The sequence below is a fragment of the Salvia miltiorrhiza genome, chromosome 7, assembly GCF_028751815.1.
Source record: "Salvia miltiorrhiza cultivar Shanhuang (shh) chromosome 7, IMPLAD_Smil_shh, whole genome shotgun sequence".
Taxonomy (NCBI): Eukaryota; Viridiplantae; Streptophyta; class Magnoliopsida; order Lamiales; family Lamiaceae; genus Salvia; species Salvia miltiorrhiza.
In genome coordinates this window covers 46,162,317-46,178,225 of record NC_080393.1, presented here as the reverse complement: position 1 = coordinate 46,178,225, position 15,909 = coordinate 46,162,317, and the positions used below count along the sequence as shown (strand labels likewise).

Genomic DNA, 15,909 nt, shown 5'->3' with positions numbered 1-15,909 from the left:
AATGCCCACCTGATAGAAATTTTCTGTGGTACAGTAGCTCCTTGACTGATTATTAATCTCGTGTTTGACCTTTATTACGAGAATATAAATAAGATACTGCTCGAATAAAATCCTCAATTAATGAGAATGCGTAATTTAACTATGCATGACTCATATTCCGATAATTATTATTCTGAGATAATAATCTGGGAAATTCTATTATAAATCCTAATTGTCGAAATAAAATAATTTAAATAAGGCTCGTCACATGAGGTCGGATAGATTATCATAATCAATCCGTTCTCATCGGGTGTTCTAATCCGTCAATTAAATAAACCCCGTTCCTCGTAGTCAATAGAAAATAAATACTTCAACTTATTCGCTTTATAATCTCATAATTAATCGGGCTTAATAAATAAGAACAAGTAATGTTATAAAAAAAAATAATAATAAATAAAAAGGCTCAACATAAGGCACATAAGAATCACAATCAAACATCATCAAAACATGCTCTGCTTTTACACTGACTCAACTTCAAAATTTAATCTGTTCTGACTCCGACATCTCCTGGACTCGAGACTCATACCGAAAGAAAGATCTTCGAGTCTAGTTTCATATAAAAAAAATAGAGTCGAAAACTCCAAGTGGTTTGAGAGATATGACGTTTTTACCACGATCTACCATGTTCGGCAGTTTTGAACAATCGAAAACTTGTATTTTTGAAAAATAGTAAACGTTGTCAAACTGGGCTCAACTTTGGTGGATATCTAAATAACACAATAAGGTTAATACCATAAAAATTTGGAAAGCTAGATCACCCAGGAAGCTACTTAAATAAATGACTCTTTTCTCTGTTCTCTGAAATTCTCAGTAGTAATGTGCAGTTTAGGTTTTGCATTTTAAAGAAGTATCATACGAAGTTGGAATGGCTTGAAATTTTACCAGGGTACTCAAGACTCATGTAGGGACTTGCTATAAAATTTTCAAAGCTGTTAGACATCGACAAACCGTCGATCACAGTAGGTCAGTAGGCCTACGAAATTCATATTTATAAGTCCTTTAAAATAATTTATATAAATCAAGAAATAATAGTTTAATCCCAAAAATATTCATTAAAAGTCTATCCTAATTTAAATAAAGAACTGACCTCATTTAAAATAAATAGTCCCAAACTTGTTACGCACATATACTAAATCTTTCACGAAACATCCTTTAAAATAAACTTTGATACATAGAAAATAATTCAACAACTTGAGCTCTTAAGGGGTTGTTTTACAACAGACACCAAATCTACCTCGGATCTCCAAATGAGGCTCCAAAAGACATTCTGGAAACTAGACATTTCAAGGATCATTCTCCAATTTGAATCGAATGAAAAACAATTCAAACGAGCAAGATATGCCCTCTCAAAGATGGTTATTTAACAAGCAAAAATCTGTAAATTTCATATTTCCAGATTACAACCAAGTCAGTGGGCTTTCTTTAAAAATTCATATCTCCCTTTACAAAACTCCACTGGGAACCCCAAAGGTCAATCTGGAAACTAGGGAGAGATCATAACACTCTCCAGTTGGATTTACTCTAAGAACCTTCATGGTTTAGAAGATATGACTATCTAAAGTTCAGTGCACAAAAAGAGTTCAAGTTTGGCAGATTCAGAACATAAATCGGAAAAACCACTTTAAGCTTCACCAAAAATTCTAAAACTGAACAAGTAAGTTCCCAACATGTCAGTGAATATTCAGTAGAAAGATAGGCTTGAGAATCAAATATTTAAGTCGGCCTTTTCCACCTCAAAGTCGTAGGTTTGTAAAATCTACTGGATGGTACATGGAATAAGAACTAGATTTCAAGAATTTATACCGGTTGTTTCCCTTACTCAAAAATGGTGAGGCCGATGTCAAAAGAAAGATACGGGAGTCTAGAGTGACATATTCAAGTTTCAAAGGTTTTCACCGATTGAAACTTTACTTATGATCTCCCAAAGATTGTTTACCAAAAATGTATTCCAGATGGGCAGTGATGTTTACAAATTCATAAATAAATCATGCGAGCTCTAAATATTCTGAAATTTTACCAAAATATAGAAAATGTATGAAAGATGATACACAATTAATTTGAGAATTTTTGGGAACCGTTTGGATGATATGCAACTGAATTCAAAATAAAGAAGCTTAGTATATACCTCTTCAAGTTACAATTTGGAGTTGGAGGAAACTCTCTCTCCCTTTCTCAACTTCTTCTACACGTTTTGGTGAGGGAAGAAAAGACTTGATGGCTGGAACAATATGTGTTGTTGCATAATTGAGTTGGTGGTGAAAGTGGTGGGGAAAATGGTGGTGAAAGTCAAAAAGTAGATTTAGTGGTAAAATGGAGTGGGGAACAAAATTAATGGAAAGAAAAAGAGAAGAAAAAGAAAGGAAAAAAAAAATGTAGAGGAGAATTATTGATGTATTTTCTCTGTCTCGGTGATTCTGTAACTGTAAGATGGATCGTGTGCTCGTATATGCTTGATACTGTTTATTTAAATAAATCTCGTATTTCGACATGTGATTTCTCGCTTAAATCGATAAATTATAAAATGAATCTAAATTAAATCCGTAGATTTAATTCGTTTGTTGTTCTAATATTTAAATTAAATCCGCAGATTTAATTAACTCACGAGTCAGAAATAAATCACGACTTGAATAAAGATAAAATCTAATTTCATCTTGCTTAAATAAATAACGTGACTTTGCTAAGTCAGTTATAACTCTGAAATAATATCATTTACTGCTTTAACAATATAAATTCAGGATCATAAGCTGAATTCATATTAGGATAAAAACCGTTTTCATTCACTGATGAACAAAAATAAACACTCATTACTAGATTTAAAATATATAAAAGAGCGGGTCACTACATACTACCCCTCTTAACAAAAATTTCGTCCCGAAATTTGCATATTTCTTCTAAAACAGTTCGGGGTATTTCTCCTTCATTTTGTCTTCAAGCTCCCACGTGGCTTCCTCTTGTCCGTGGTGTCTCCATAAGACTTTCACTGATGTGATTGCCTTATTCCTGAGTTGTTGTACTTTTCGATCTAGAATGGCCTCTGGTCTTTCTTCATAGCTCAAGTCTGGACAAAGGATCATCTCTTCTTGGTGGATTATGTGCTTTGGATCGAAAACGTATTTCCTGAGTTGTGATACGTGGAAAACATTGTGAACGTTTCCAAAGCTTGGCGGTAACGCCAACCTATAGGCTACTGGGCCTATTCTCTCCAAAATCTCATAAGGTCCTACGAATCGGGGCCTAAGTTTTCCCTTGACACCAAACCTAGTTATCCCCTTGGTAGGAGATACCTTTAGGAAGACCTTGTCTCCTATTTCAAAACATAACTCAGTTCGACGTGCATCAGCGTAAGATTTCTGTCTATCTTGTGCCTCTTTTATTCGCCCTCTGATCTGGCGGACTATCTCAACCATCTCATTGACCATGTCTGGTCCTAAAACTTTTCTCTCACCCACTTCATCCCAATAAAGCGGTGATCTACATTTTCTTCCATATAATGCCTCATATGGTGCCATATCGATAGTTGCCTGGTAACTGTTATTATAGGCAAATTCAATCAACGGCAGCACTGCTTCCCAACTTCCACCTCTGTCTAACACCACTGTTCTCAACATATCTTCAAGGGTCTGAATTGTCCTTTCAGACTGCCCATCTGTCTGCGGGTGGAAGGCGGTGCTGAAATTTAGCCTCGTGCCTAACTCCTTTTGTAAGCTCATCCAAAATCTAGATGTGAACTTCGAGTCTCGATCTGATGTGATTGACACGGGTACACCGTGTAAGCGTACAATCTCTCGAACATACAACTGAGCTAGCTTGTCTGACCCGTGTGTGATCGGTATTGGTATAAAATGAGCACATTTTGTGAGTCGATCCACTATTACCCAAATGGCAGTGTTTCCTCTCTTTGTTTTGGGCAAACTGGTCACAAAATCCATTGCGATGTGCTCCCACTTCCATTCTGGAATTTCCAACGATTGTAGTTTTCCATATGGCCTTTGGTGTAAGGCCTTCACCTGTTGGCATGCCAGGCATTTCTCCACAAATGACGCTATGTCTCTCTTCATGCCTTCCCACTAAAAGTGTTTCTTTAGGTCCTGATACATCTTAGTACTCCCTGGGTGGGCAGTATAAGGGTATCGTGAGCCTCACTCATGATTTTATCCTTAAGCTCATCATCGTGGGGGATGCATATCCTTCCCTCAAAGAGGATAGCATTATCTGATGCTTCTTGATAATTCTTGACGCCTCCTTTCCTTACTGTTTCCCGTAGTTTTTCCATCTTCCCGTCTTTTCTTTGTGCTTCTACGATCGTCTTCCTCAAGTTAGGTACCGTTGCCACAACGCTTGTTATCGTCCCTGGTGGTTTAACCACTTCTATGCTCATTTTGCTAAATTTCCTTATGAGCACCGTCTCTCGAGTGATGAGAGCTCCCAATTTAGATTGAGTCTTACGACTCAATGCATCAGCCACTACGTTGGCCTTGCCTGGGTGGTAGTTAATACCACAGTCATAATCTTTCACTAGTTCGAGCCATCTCCTTTGTCTCATATTAAGGTCCTTTTGCTCGAAAAAGTATTTCAGACTTTTGTGGTCTGTGAATATTTCACACCTAACTCCATATAGGTGGTGTCTCCAAATCTTCAGCGCATGCACCACTGCAGCTAACTCCAGATCATGAGTCGGGTAATTCAGTTCATGTGGCCTAAGCTATCGTGACGCATATGCTATCACTCTTCCTTCTTGCATCAGCACGCAACCAAGTCCATTTTTGGACTCGTCTGTGTAGATCACGTATTCCTTATCAACTGTTGGGACGGCTAACACTGGTGCCGTAGTCAACTTTTCCTTGAGTTCTTGGAAGCTCTTCTCGCACTCCTCTGTCCAAGAAAATTTTATTCCCTTCCTGAGTAGTTGCGTCATTGGCCTTGCAATTTTGGAAAATCCTTCCATAAACCTCCGATAGTAACCTGCCAATCCTAAGAAACTTCTTATCTCATTAGGGTTAGTAGGCGATCTCCATTCACGCACCGCTTGCACTTTTTCAGGGTCCACTTTAATCCCTTCTGATGATACAATATGTCCTAAAAACGTGACTTCGCTGAGCCAAAACTCACACTTGCTGAATTTGGCATAAAGGCGCTCCATCCTCAACATTTCTAGGACAATTCTCAGATGTTCCTCATGGTCTTTCTCGTTCTTCGAGTAGATCAGGATGTCATCTATAAACACCAAGACAAATTTGTCTAAGTACGGATGAAACACTCGATTCATGAGGTCCATGAACACAGCTGGCGCATTGGTTAGCCCGAATGGCACAACTACAAATTCGTAGTGGCCATACCTAGTTCGAAATGCCGTCTTAGGTACGTCTTCTGGTCGAATCTTCAGCTGGTGATAACCAGATCGCAAATCAATCTTCGAGAACACGCTTGCTCCCTTGAGCTGGTCGAAGAGGTCATCTATCCTTGGTAAAGGATATTTGTTCTTCAGTGTCACTTTGTTCAGTTCTCTATAGTCTATACACATTCGCAATGTGCCATCCTTTTTCTTCACAAAAAGTACGGGTGCACCCCAAGGTGATACACTTGGCCTAATGAATCCAAGTTCTAAAAGTTCTTGCAGTTGTATCTTGAGTTCTTCCAACTCTTTAGGAGCCATTCGGTATGGTGCCTTCGAAATGGGAGCTGCCCCGGCTCCAAATCAATGGTAAACTCAATTGGTCTGTCCGGTGGTGGTCCTGGCAGAATCTCTGGAAATACATCTGAAAAGTCCCGTACAATTTCTACATCTTCTATACTCTTTTCAGTACCCAATTCTCCGTGCAAGTATACGAGGTAAGCTGGGTATCCCTTCTTCATCATTTTCGTTGCTTGCAGGGCGGAGATGATCATTTTTCTTCTTCCCATACTAATTCTGTGGAAATGTGACGGCTCCCTTCCTGGGGGTCGAAACGATATCCGTCTTTCGTTACAAAGGATGGTGGCATAGTTCTCGACTAGCCAGTCCATTCCTAGGATTATGTCCACATCTCCCATCGGTATAACATAGGAGTTGTTCACTACAATCTTGAGTGACCCTATGTTCAGTTCTAGGTTCAAGCACACATGATCTACTGTCGTCATCCCTCCTATAGGTGATGATATACTCAACTTCTGGTCAGCTCTTTCCATTTTAAATTTTAAAGTGTCAACACATGTACTTGAAATGAAAGTATGCGATGCGCCCGTATCAAATAAAAGTACAACAGGAGTATTGAGTAGCATGCCCATACCTGCCAAGTTTCCCTGGTTGTTCTCGGGCTGCTTCTGCCTCATAGCATAGGCTCTAGCATGACGAGGCTTTTCATGTTGTTTCTGTTGTCGCTGCTGTTGTTGGCGGGCCTGTTGCTGATACGGTTGTTGAGGTTGTGGTTGGTACGGTAGCTGTTGGTGCTGCTGTGGCTGCTGATACTGTGGTTGCTGCCCTGGGTATGGTTGGGACAGAGCTTGGATTGCTCGCAGATGCGGAGCCTGGATAGGTAGGTTCGGCCTTGAACCCGTCCCGTGTTGCTTATTCGGGCACCGGTTTGCATAGTGCCCCTTCTGGTTGCAGATACAGCAACTATCACTGCCGGCCTTACAGATTCCCACATGACTTTTGTTACATTTGGGGCAATGTGGGGCTCTCTGTTGGTTATTTCCCATCTGTTTCGGTGCACTCTGGCCTCCATAGCCCTGTGACTGGAAGACCCGTCCCTGCCATGGCCTCTTCTCGCCTTGGTTCGGTTTACTGTTGTCCCATCTCCTTTTTCCGTTAAAATTCTGATTATGATTTTGATCCTGTGGAGGTGCTGGCGCAGGTACAATTGCAAGTCTTTCTCCAGGCATGGCTGCCTCAATGTCTAACGCTCGGCTGAGCGACTCAGTGTAAGACAATCCTCCGTGGCTTGCCAAAGCCATCCTAATCTCGTGCCTCAGACCGGCACAAAACTTTTCAGCCATCTTCTCATCTGTGTCAACTTGTTCCGGCGCATATCTAGACATATCGCAGAACATCCTGTCGTATTGAGTTACCGACATCTTTCCTTGTTTCAGATTGTAAAATTCAGCCTCCTTTTTCTTGCGGTAGCTCTTGGGTATATACTTGTCATATATACCGGCTTTGAATTGTTCCCAAGTCAGGTTTTCTAACTGCTCTGCTGTCATCGTTTTCATCCTTGCTTCCCACCAGAAATCAGCTGACCCAGTCAACTGAAAGGACATACAAGTCAGGCGTTCTTGGTCGGTGCAACGCAGGAAGTTGAAAATGCGCTCAATAGCGCGAACCCAAGTTTCAGCTTCTGCCGGGTCTCCTGTCCCGTTGAAGGTAGGTGGGTTCTGTCGCAAGAATAATTCTTCAATCCGTCGTTCTGGCTGAACAGGTGGTTGAACTAATTCAGGTTCTGGCCCTGCTTCTGGGCCTCTCTCATCATTACGGGGAATCCTGCCCCCTCCTCTTGGTCGTCCTCGTTTTGACGGCATTCTATTAGGTCAAAACACAAGTTGTTAATGCAACATCACAAGGCATACTATTGTTCTATCCAACTTCTCTCGGACGCCTTTGCTTTGTTGGCATTCCGATGAGTCGACATATAGTCACCAATGTAATACACAGATGCATATCATCGATTCTGTAAATTGTTTTCTTGATTCTCAAATCTCGCTCATACTCTTCCTCATGAAAGTATATAAATAACATAGCGGAAGTAACTTGCCGCAAAAGACTGATAGGGTCGCTACATAGACATGGGAAATTAGTATCAATGAGGACTATTTCATCAACATTTGAATCTAAATATGGTGATCTATTCAAGCATTATACATGATGAACTGGCTATCTTGCAAATTCATCATGAAAGATCTCAGTTCCAAAATGCCCTATTAACCAGCGTTTCCGTACTAATACTAGTCAAAATAACTAAGCCAACATAGGGGCATACAAAAGCATCGAAATGATCATCGTTTTCGAAATACACAAATAACATCCTACTAAATGCACAAGAGATTGTCTGTATGCATTACGTGCTTGACCCTTGGGTTGAAGCATACATGTTTGACTGATTTAATCTGATGAGTATCTGTTTGTCCTTGGGTCACAGAAAATCTACCAACAGCTAGTAGATCGCAATGATTCAAATCACAAATGGCAATTAGACAAAGTGTTTCAATAATTTGCCAAACAATTGAAAATGAATAACCATAGGGTAGAAATGAATTGACTGAAAGGTCGAAACGAAATGACCTAATAGTCTGAACCCGTTTGGCTTTTCAGATGAAGGTTTAAAATATATAGGTTTAAAGACCTATATATGACGACTACTGAGATTTTGGCCATGTGGACTGGCCAGGTCCGACATAACTACTTCTCTGTCACTCGGAAATACTTTTCCGAACTTGGAAACTCTTATTCCTTGGCTGCAAAAGGTATATTTGGTCTAAAATCACTACTTTCTTCTTAATATCTTGAACATGTCCTTGAGAATATTCTAGAGCTTCTCAAACTTGGAGTCTGCCTCCTAGTTTAGTGCAATCCTTAAACATATTCTATAGGTGAAATAAGGTAGGCTCGACCTTACTCAACAATGTTCCTCTATATGATCTTACTGTAGTACTTCTAGTACTTAGTGTTCCTTCACATAGCTCTTGAAATGCAACCATATAATTTGAAGCACTCTTCCGTGTTATTGCAAAAGACCTTCTGAATCATCACGCATTCAATAAGGAAATAGCTTTTGCTCATCTGAGCACCTTATAGGGTATGTGTCTCCATGTGTAATACTAAGTCATGGAATGACCTTAGTCAATGCTCTCATTACGGCTACCAGACTAAATGCATAATCCATGACGTTCTAACTGAGATGATGTCCTCGATAGGTTAAGGTATATATACTTATCTGGAGTATATCCTTAGGGTCTCATTAGAATCTTAATTCATTTGTTCCAGCATTGATCCACGCTTCTAGCTATTATTCAACTCTAAACCATCTTCGAGAACTTCTCTCGTCTTATACACTTGCGTAAACTTTTATGATCAGTCATAATGGTTGATAACTGCTAGTACCCATATCACATCTCGTCTTTCCAATTCGTAGTAGGTGATCGTAATCAATAGGGATTCTCAGTCATGTCCTTATCTATTGCGATAGGTACTGTAAGTAGAATGGTTCCGAATATCTGAAACTATAAGCTGATAGCTTTAATCGTAATATTATAACATCATATACAAAGCATTTTGACCCCTCGTAAGTCTAACTCTGAAGTTCATACATGAATCATGAAGGTTATCCTCAAGCCATAGCTAGTGATAATCGAGGCTAGAAGCGAGTCTCAGCTTATTAGGGATTAGCTAACTGATTACATCAGTTGCACTCATCACTTATAAGCAATATTGTACTTAAACTATCATTGAAGGCAATAGTCGATTAGGTGCTCCGTCTTGCGTGAACAACCTGAATGAAGAACTATGCCTGCTTCAGTGATTCGTGCGTGGCACTCTGCTTGCACTGCTTTCATTGGATTCTCTTCCTCTTTCTTAGCTCTTCACCATGGCTATAGTGAAATATAACTGAGTTTCTAGCTTCTATTGTTCTTCTCGTAACAGTGATCATGCATTCTTAACGCATCTAAGTTCATTGAGATATCTAATCAATCAATAATGCATAAACTTGAATGTAAGCATCAGTACATTCATATAAAACGTGAACTTCTCAATGTTTTAAAATCATTACCACATTCTTTCTTGCTGAGCATGACGATGTGATGAAGTGCTGAGCTTTTGTCGACTGACTCTTTCATACTAGTGATCATACTAGAAAAATTGGTTAACTCTAGGGTTCAGAGCAAATAAACTGCTCTGATACCACTCTGTCACGACCGGCCCTAATTAAGGATAATTAAGCCGGGGAAACCGTGACTAATGGAGGGAGATTAGAAGCGGGGTAGAAAGGGGAATAATCAAACAAGAAAGGATCGCAGTATCATTGTTAACAACAGGGATATTTATAATATAACGGAGTTTTAGTCGTATAGACTCAAATAACTAGTAAGTTCGGATAACTTCGACTTATCCAAAATAACATAAAACTTCTGAGTACGCAGCGGAATAAGGTTCTGATTACATGTATGAAGACATGTAACCCTAGAGTTCATTAATACATAATAAGACAAAAGAGTCTCGTTCGTCACTTCATCACCATCGGCAGCTGCTCAACCTGCACATTTAGAAATATATGCAGGGCTGAGTACAAAAGTACTCAGTGGGCACGTATGCCTAAGTATAAAAATACATGTTTCAAAACTGTAAATTGTCATGCCATAATAAACAGTACAGCAAGGGAGTTTTTCGCTAAAAGGCCCAAGCTTACTAAATTCATTTGTGATTCTTAAAGTTCGTCTGCAGACTAAGTTCTCTTGTAATCTATCATATCTGGAACTGTGTGCCGGGGAGGTGGCCACCTCTCACGGTCACTTGACCGGCCAACCCGCTAGATGACTCACGGTCACTGGTGTACACTAGCCCTGGCAGGATAGCTATCAACTGCTCAGGACCCGAATTCGATTGCATCATTGGCAAAGCCAAAGCAGATAGATATCATACTAAAATTTAAACATTTTATGGCAAGACAATACTTGAAATAACTTTAACTCAAAGATTTTATCATGAAATAACTTGCTTGAACGTAACATTTAAACTCATTTGATATATATGAAAGTAATGCCCACCTGATAGAAATTTTCTGTGGTACAGTAGCTCCTTGACTGATTATTAATCTCGTGTTTGACCTTTATTACGAGAATATAAATAAGATACTGCTCGAATAAAATCCTCAATTAATGAGAATGCGTAATTTAACTATGCATGACTCATATTCCGATAATTATTATTCTGAGATAATAATCTGGGAAATTCTATTATAAATCCTAATTGTCGAAATAAAATAATTTAAATAAGGCTCATCACATGAGGTTGGATAGATTATCATAATCAATCCGTTCTCATCGGGTGTTCTAATCCGTCAATTAAATAAACCCCGTTCCTCGTAGTCAATAGAAAATAAATACTTCAACTTATTCGCTTTATAATCTCATAATTAATCGGGCTTAATAAATAAGAACAAGTAATGTTATAAAATAAAAAAAAATAAATAAAATAAAAAGGCTCAACATAAGGCACATAAGAATCACAATCAAACATCATCAAAACATGCTCTGCTTTTACACTGACTCAACTTCAAAATTTAATCTGTTCTGACTCCGACATCTCCTGGACTCGAGACTCATACCGAAAGAAAGATCTTCGAGTCTAGTTTCATATAAAAAAAATAGAGTCGAAAACTCCAAGTGGTTTGAGAGATATGACGTTTTTACCACGATCTACCATGTTCGGCAGTTTTGAACAATCGAAAACTTGTATTTTTGAAAAATAGTAAACGTTGTCAAACTGGGCTCAACTTTGGTGGATATCTAAATAACACAATAAGGTTAATACCATAAAAATTTGGAAAGCTAGATCACCCAGGAAGCTACTGAAATAAATGACTCTTTTCTCTGTTCTCTGAAATTCTCAGTAGTAATGTGCAGTTTAGGTTTTGCATTTTAAAGAAGTATCATACGAAGTTGGAATGGCTTGAAATTTTACCAGGGTACTCAAGACTCATGTAGGGACTTGCTATAAAATTTTCAAAGCTGTTAGACATCGACAAACCGTCGATCACAGTAGGTCAGTAGGCCTACGAAATTCATATTTATAAGTCCTTAAAAATAATTTATATAAATCAAGAAATAATAGTTTAATCCCAAAAATATTCATTAAAAGTCCATCCTAATTTAAATAAAGAACGGACCTCATTTAAAATAAATAGTCCCAAACTTGTTACGCACATATACTAAATCTTTCACGAAACATCCTTTAAAATAAACTTTGATACATAGAAAATAATTCAACAACTTGAGCTCTTAAGGGGTTGTTTTACAACAGACACCAAATCTACCTCGGATCTCCAAATGAGGCTCCAAAAGACATTCTGGAAACTAGACATTTCAAGGATCATTCTCCAATTTGAATCGAATGAAAAACAATTCAAACGAGCAAGATATGCCCTCTCAAAGATGGTTATTTAACAAGCAAAAATCTGTAAATTTCATATTTCCAGATTACAACCAAGTCAGTGGGCTTTCTTTAAAAATTCATATCTCCCTTTACAAAACTCCACTGGGAACCCCAAAGGTCAATCTGGAAACTAGGGAGAGATCATAACACTCTCCAGTTGGATTTACTCTAAGAACCTTCATGGTTTAGAAGATATGACTATCTAAAGTTCAGTGCACAAAAAGAGTTCAAGTTTGGCAGATTCAGAACATAAATCGGAAAAACCACTTTAAGCTTCACCAAAAATTCTAAAACTGAACAAGTAAGTTCCCAACATGTCAGTGAATATTCAGTAGAAAGATAGGCTTGAGAATCAAATATTTAAGTCGGCCTTTTCCACCTCAAAGTCGTAGGTTTGTAAAATCTACTGGATGGTACATGGAATAAGAACTAGATTTCAAGAATTTATACCGGTTGTTTCCCTTACTCAAAAATGGTGAGGCCGATGTCAAAAGAAAGATACGGGAGTCTAGAGTGACATATTCAAGTTTCAAAGGTTTTCACCGATTGAAACTTTACTTATGATCTCCCAAAGATTGTTTACCAAAAATGTATTCCAGATGGGCAGTGATGTTTACAAATTCATAAATAAATCATGCGAGCTCTAAATATTCTGAAATTTTACCAAAATATAGAAAATGTATGAAAGATGATACACAATTAATTTGAGAATTTTTGGGAACCGTTTGGATGATATGCAACTGAATTCAAAATAAAGAAGCTTAGTATATACCTCTTCAAGTTACAATTTGGAGTTGGAGGAAACTCTCTCTCCCTTTCTCAACTTCTTCTACACGTTTTGGTGAGGGAAGAAAAGACTTGATGGCTGGAACAATATGTGTTGTTGCATAATTGAGTTGGTGGTGAAAGTGGTGGGGAAAATGGTGGTGAAAGTCAAAAAGTAGATTTAGTGGTAAAATGGAGTGGGGAACAAAATTAATGGAAAGAAAAAGAGAAGAAAAAGAAAGGAAAAAAAAATGTAGAGGAGAATTATTGATGTATTTTCTCTGTCTCGGTGATTCTGTAACTGTAAGATGGATCGTGTGCTCGTATATGCTTGATACTGTTTATTTAAATAAATCTCGTATTTCGACATGTGATTTCTCGCTTAAATCGATAAATTATAAAATGAATCTAAATTAAATCCGTAGATTTAATTCGTTTGTTGTTCTAATATTTAAATTAAATCCGCAGATTTAATTAACTCACGAGTCAGAAATAAATCACGACTTGAATAAAGATAAAATCTAATTTCATCTTGCTTAAATAAATAACGTGACTTTGCTAAGTCAGTTATAACTCTGAAATAATATCATTTACTGCTTTAACAATATAAATTCAGGATCATAAGCTGAATTCATATTAGGATAAAAACCGTTTTCATTCACTGATGAACAAAAATAAACACTCATTACTAGATTTAAAATATATAAAAGAGCGGGTCACTACATTGCCTCTCACTCTCTTTCAACGTTATGGTGATGCAGTGCTTTTCAGGAAGGGCGAGAAGATGCATTGTTGGCCGCCGAAGTTCAGTAAGCGCGTGATGAGGATTTCTTGTTGGAATAGTTCGTCTTGATTGAATTAAGGTGGGTGATGGAATAGTTCATCCCGATTGAATTGAGAAATTTTCAATGATTTTGCTGAAATCTGTTTCTCCTTTCTGTTTTCATCCTAATTTTGATCCGTTAAATTTTAGGTGTTGTTTATACTTCTTTTTCCTTTGTCTTTTAATAAAAATTTTGACTTTTTGTGTAATATATGGGTGCGGATCTTAGATATAAGTGAAAATTGTTTATGCTAAACTCTCGAACAAAGATTGAGAATGTGGCGTGGATGCTGTGTATACACATTCATTTAAACATGCTATAATTTTGGAATGAAAAAACTGACAATTTTTGCCGGGAATTTTTGACCGTTGGAACTGCTGCTTTATATATAATATAGATTAAATTACGTCATCATTTTTGCAAATCTCTATATACTTAAGCTTTTCAATTGTTAATAAATATATTTATTTTTTTTCTTAATTACCGATTAATTTGCAACAAAGAATGGACAAGACATATTTGTATATGAAGTGATATTTTATTTTATTTTGGAATCCCATTCTGTAGTTTAATCAGATTTTTTTTAGAATGTATATATATTTTGATTCTTAAAGAACGTGTATATATATATATATATATATATATATATATATATATATTAGATTTATTTATAGAATTTTTAGTTTAAGTTATTGTAAGAGTTTTTTTGAAGCAATTATATTAGTCTGGTTTTTATTTATAGAATTTAGATTAAAGTTAGTAATCATATTTATGTGATTAGGTGCGACGCAATTAAAATCATCATTCCGGATTTGATTTATTTAGTCTCGACTTTAAGGTGAGGGATTATATGCTTGTGGTTATATTCATGTATGTTTTTATATGCTCTTATTTCATATTTGATTATACTTGCTCAGCCATGTAGAAATACATGTTCAGAATATTAGCCATGTTAAAATACATGTTCAGCCATGTAGAAATACATGTTCAGAATATCAGCCATGTTGAAATACATGTTCAGAATATCAGCCATGTTGAAATACATGTTCAGGGGCTCTCAGTTCGCCCATCAGATTTTCAGTTTATGTGTATGACAATGTGAATTATTTGCATGTTTAAGCGTATGTGAATATGTGCATGTTCCTCACTGAGTATATTTTCAATATGATCACCCCTTATCTTTTCAGTTTTGCAGTTCTGGAGTCGAGGTGGCCATGGAAGTCGAGAATGACTAGAGATTTAGTATTTGTATAGGAATTTAAGTTGAACATGTTACTTTTTAGTTTATCACTTTATTTTATGTTACTACTTTAGTTTTGGCAAGTTGATTTTAATTAGTTTAAATTTTGTTAGCCAAGAAATTTTATTTTAACTATTAATTTTTCAAGATTTTAAATGGAAAAGTTTTATGAAAATTGGGGTGTTACACTATCCATGAAGTGACAATAAGACTAAGCAATACTTTTACAATTTTAAAATAGAAGATTAATAAAAACATCATAATTTTTAAAATTATAAACATTATTTAAAGTTTATTTTCCAAATGACTCGTCTAATTCATAATGACTATGAAAAACTACTTATCTATAATCATTTTATAAAAATATTTAAATGACGTGTTTGCATAAAGCTATTTTGACACCTTATGATTGATGACTTGAAGTTTGAATGTATGTAAGTATATACTCCCTCGTCTATGAAACATCTTCCTGCTAAAAATATTTTTAGTTTGATTTTGTGGCAAGTGAATTGATGCTGTCCAAATTTCAAGATGCTAAAGCGAAGCTGCTTATTAACCAACACCTGCTTCCACCTTAGGGGAGTTCTCGTTGGATCCCTCCGAAGCCGGGCCTATTAAGGGTGGACGTGGACGTCTCCGTTCCTGAAAATAGACCAGGCGCGGGAGAGATCATCCGGGGACTATATATAGTTGCTACTGGGTGTAAGCTGATTACCCGCGCATAAACGATTCTTATGGGTGAACTTCATGCCCTCCTCATTACTATTGGTTTATGCTATGAGGAGGATTTTGGACCGGTGGTGATGTTTACTGATTCTTTGCTCGTTATCCACGTTATTCATGACACTATAAAGGCTCTGAATCATTGAGTGATGAGCTTTGGGAAGCTTTCCAACGTGCTAGAGAGACTGTGGTGTTAG

At 37.2% G+C, this 15,909-nt stretch overlaps 1 long non-coding RNA gene across 1 annotated transcript; it reads right to left on the bottom strand.

Annotated features, from left to right (window-relative positions):
- Window positions 1-9,952: 9,952 nt before the first annotated feature.
- LOC130992785 (uncharacterized) lies at window positions 9,953-13,449 on the bottom strand. Its single transcript, XR_009091395.1, has 3 exons — window positions 12,933-13,449; window positions 10,774-10,833; window positions 9,953-10,262 (listed from the first exon to the last, which is right to left on the bottom strand). It is a non-coding gene; the product is annotated as an uncharacterized LOC130992785 (long non-coding RNA).
- Between the last annotated feature and the right edge of the window lie 2,460 nt (window positions 13,450-15,909).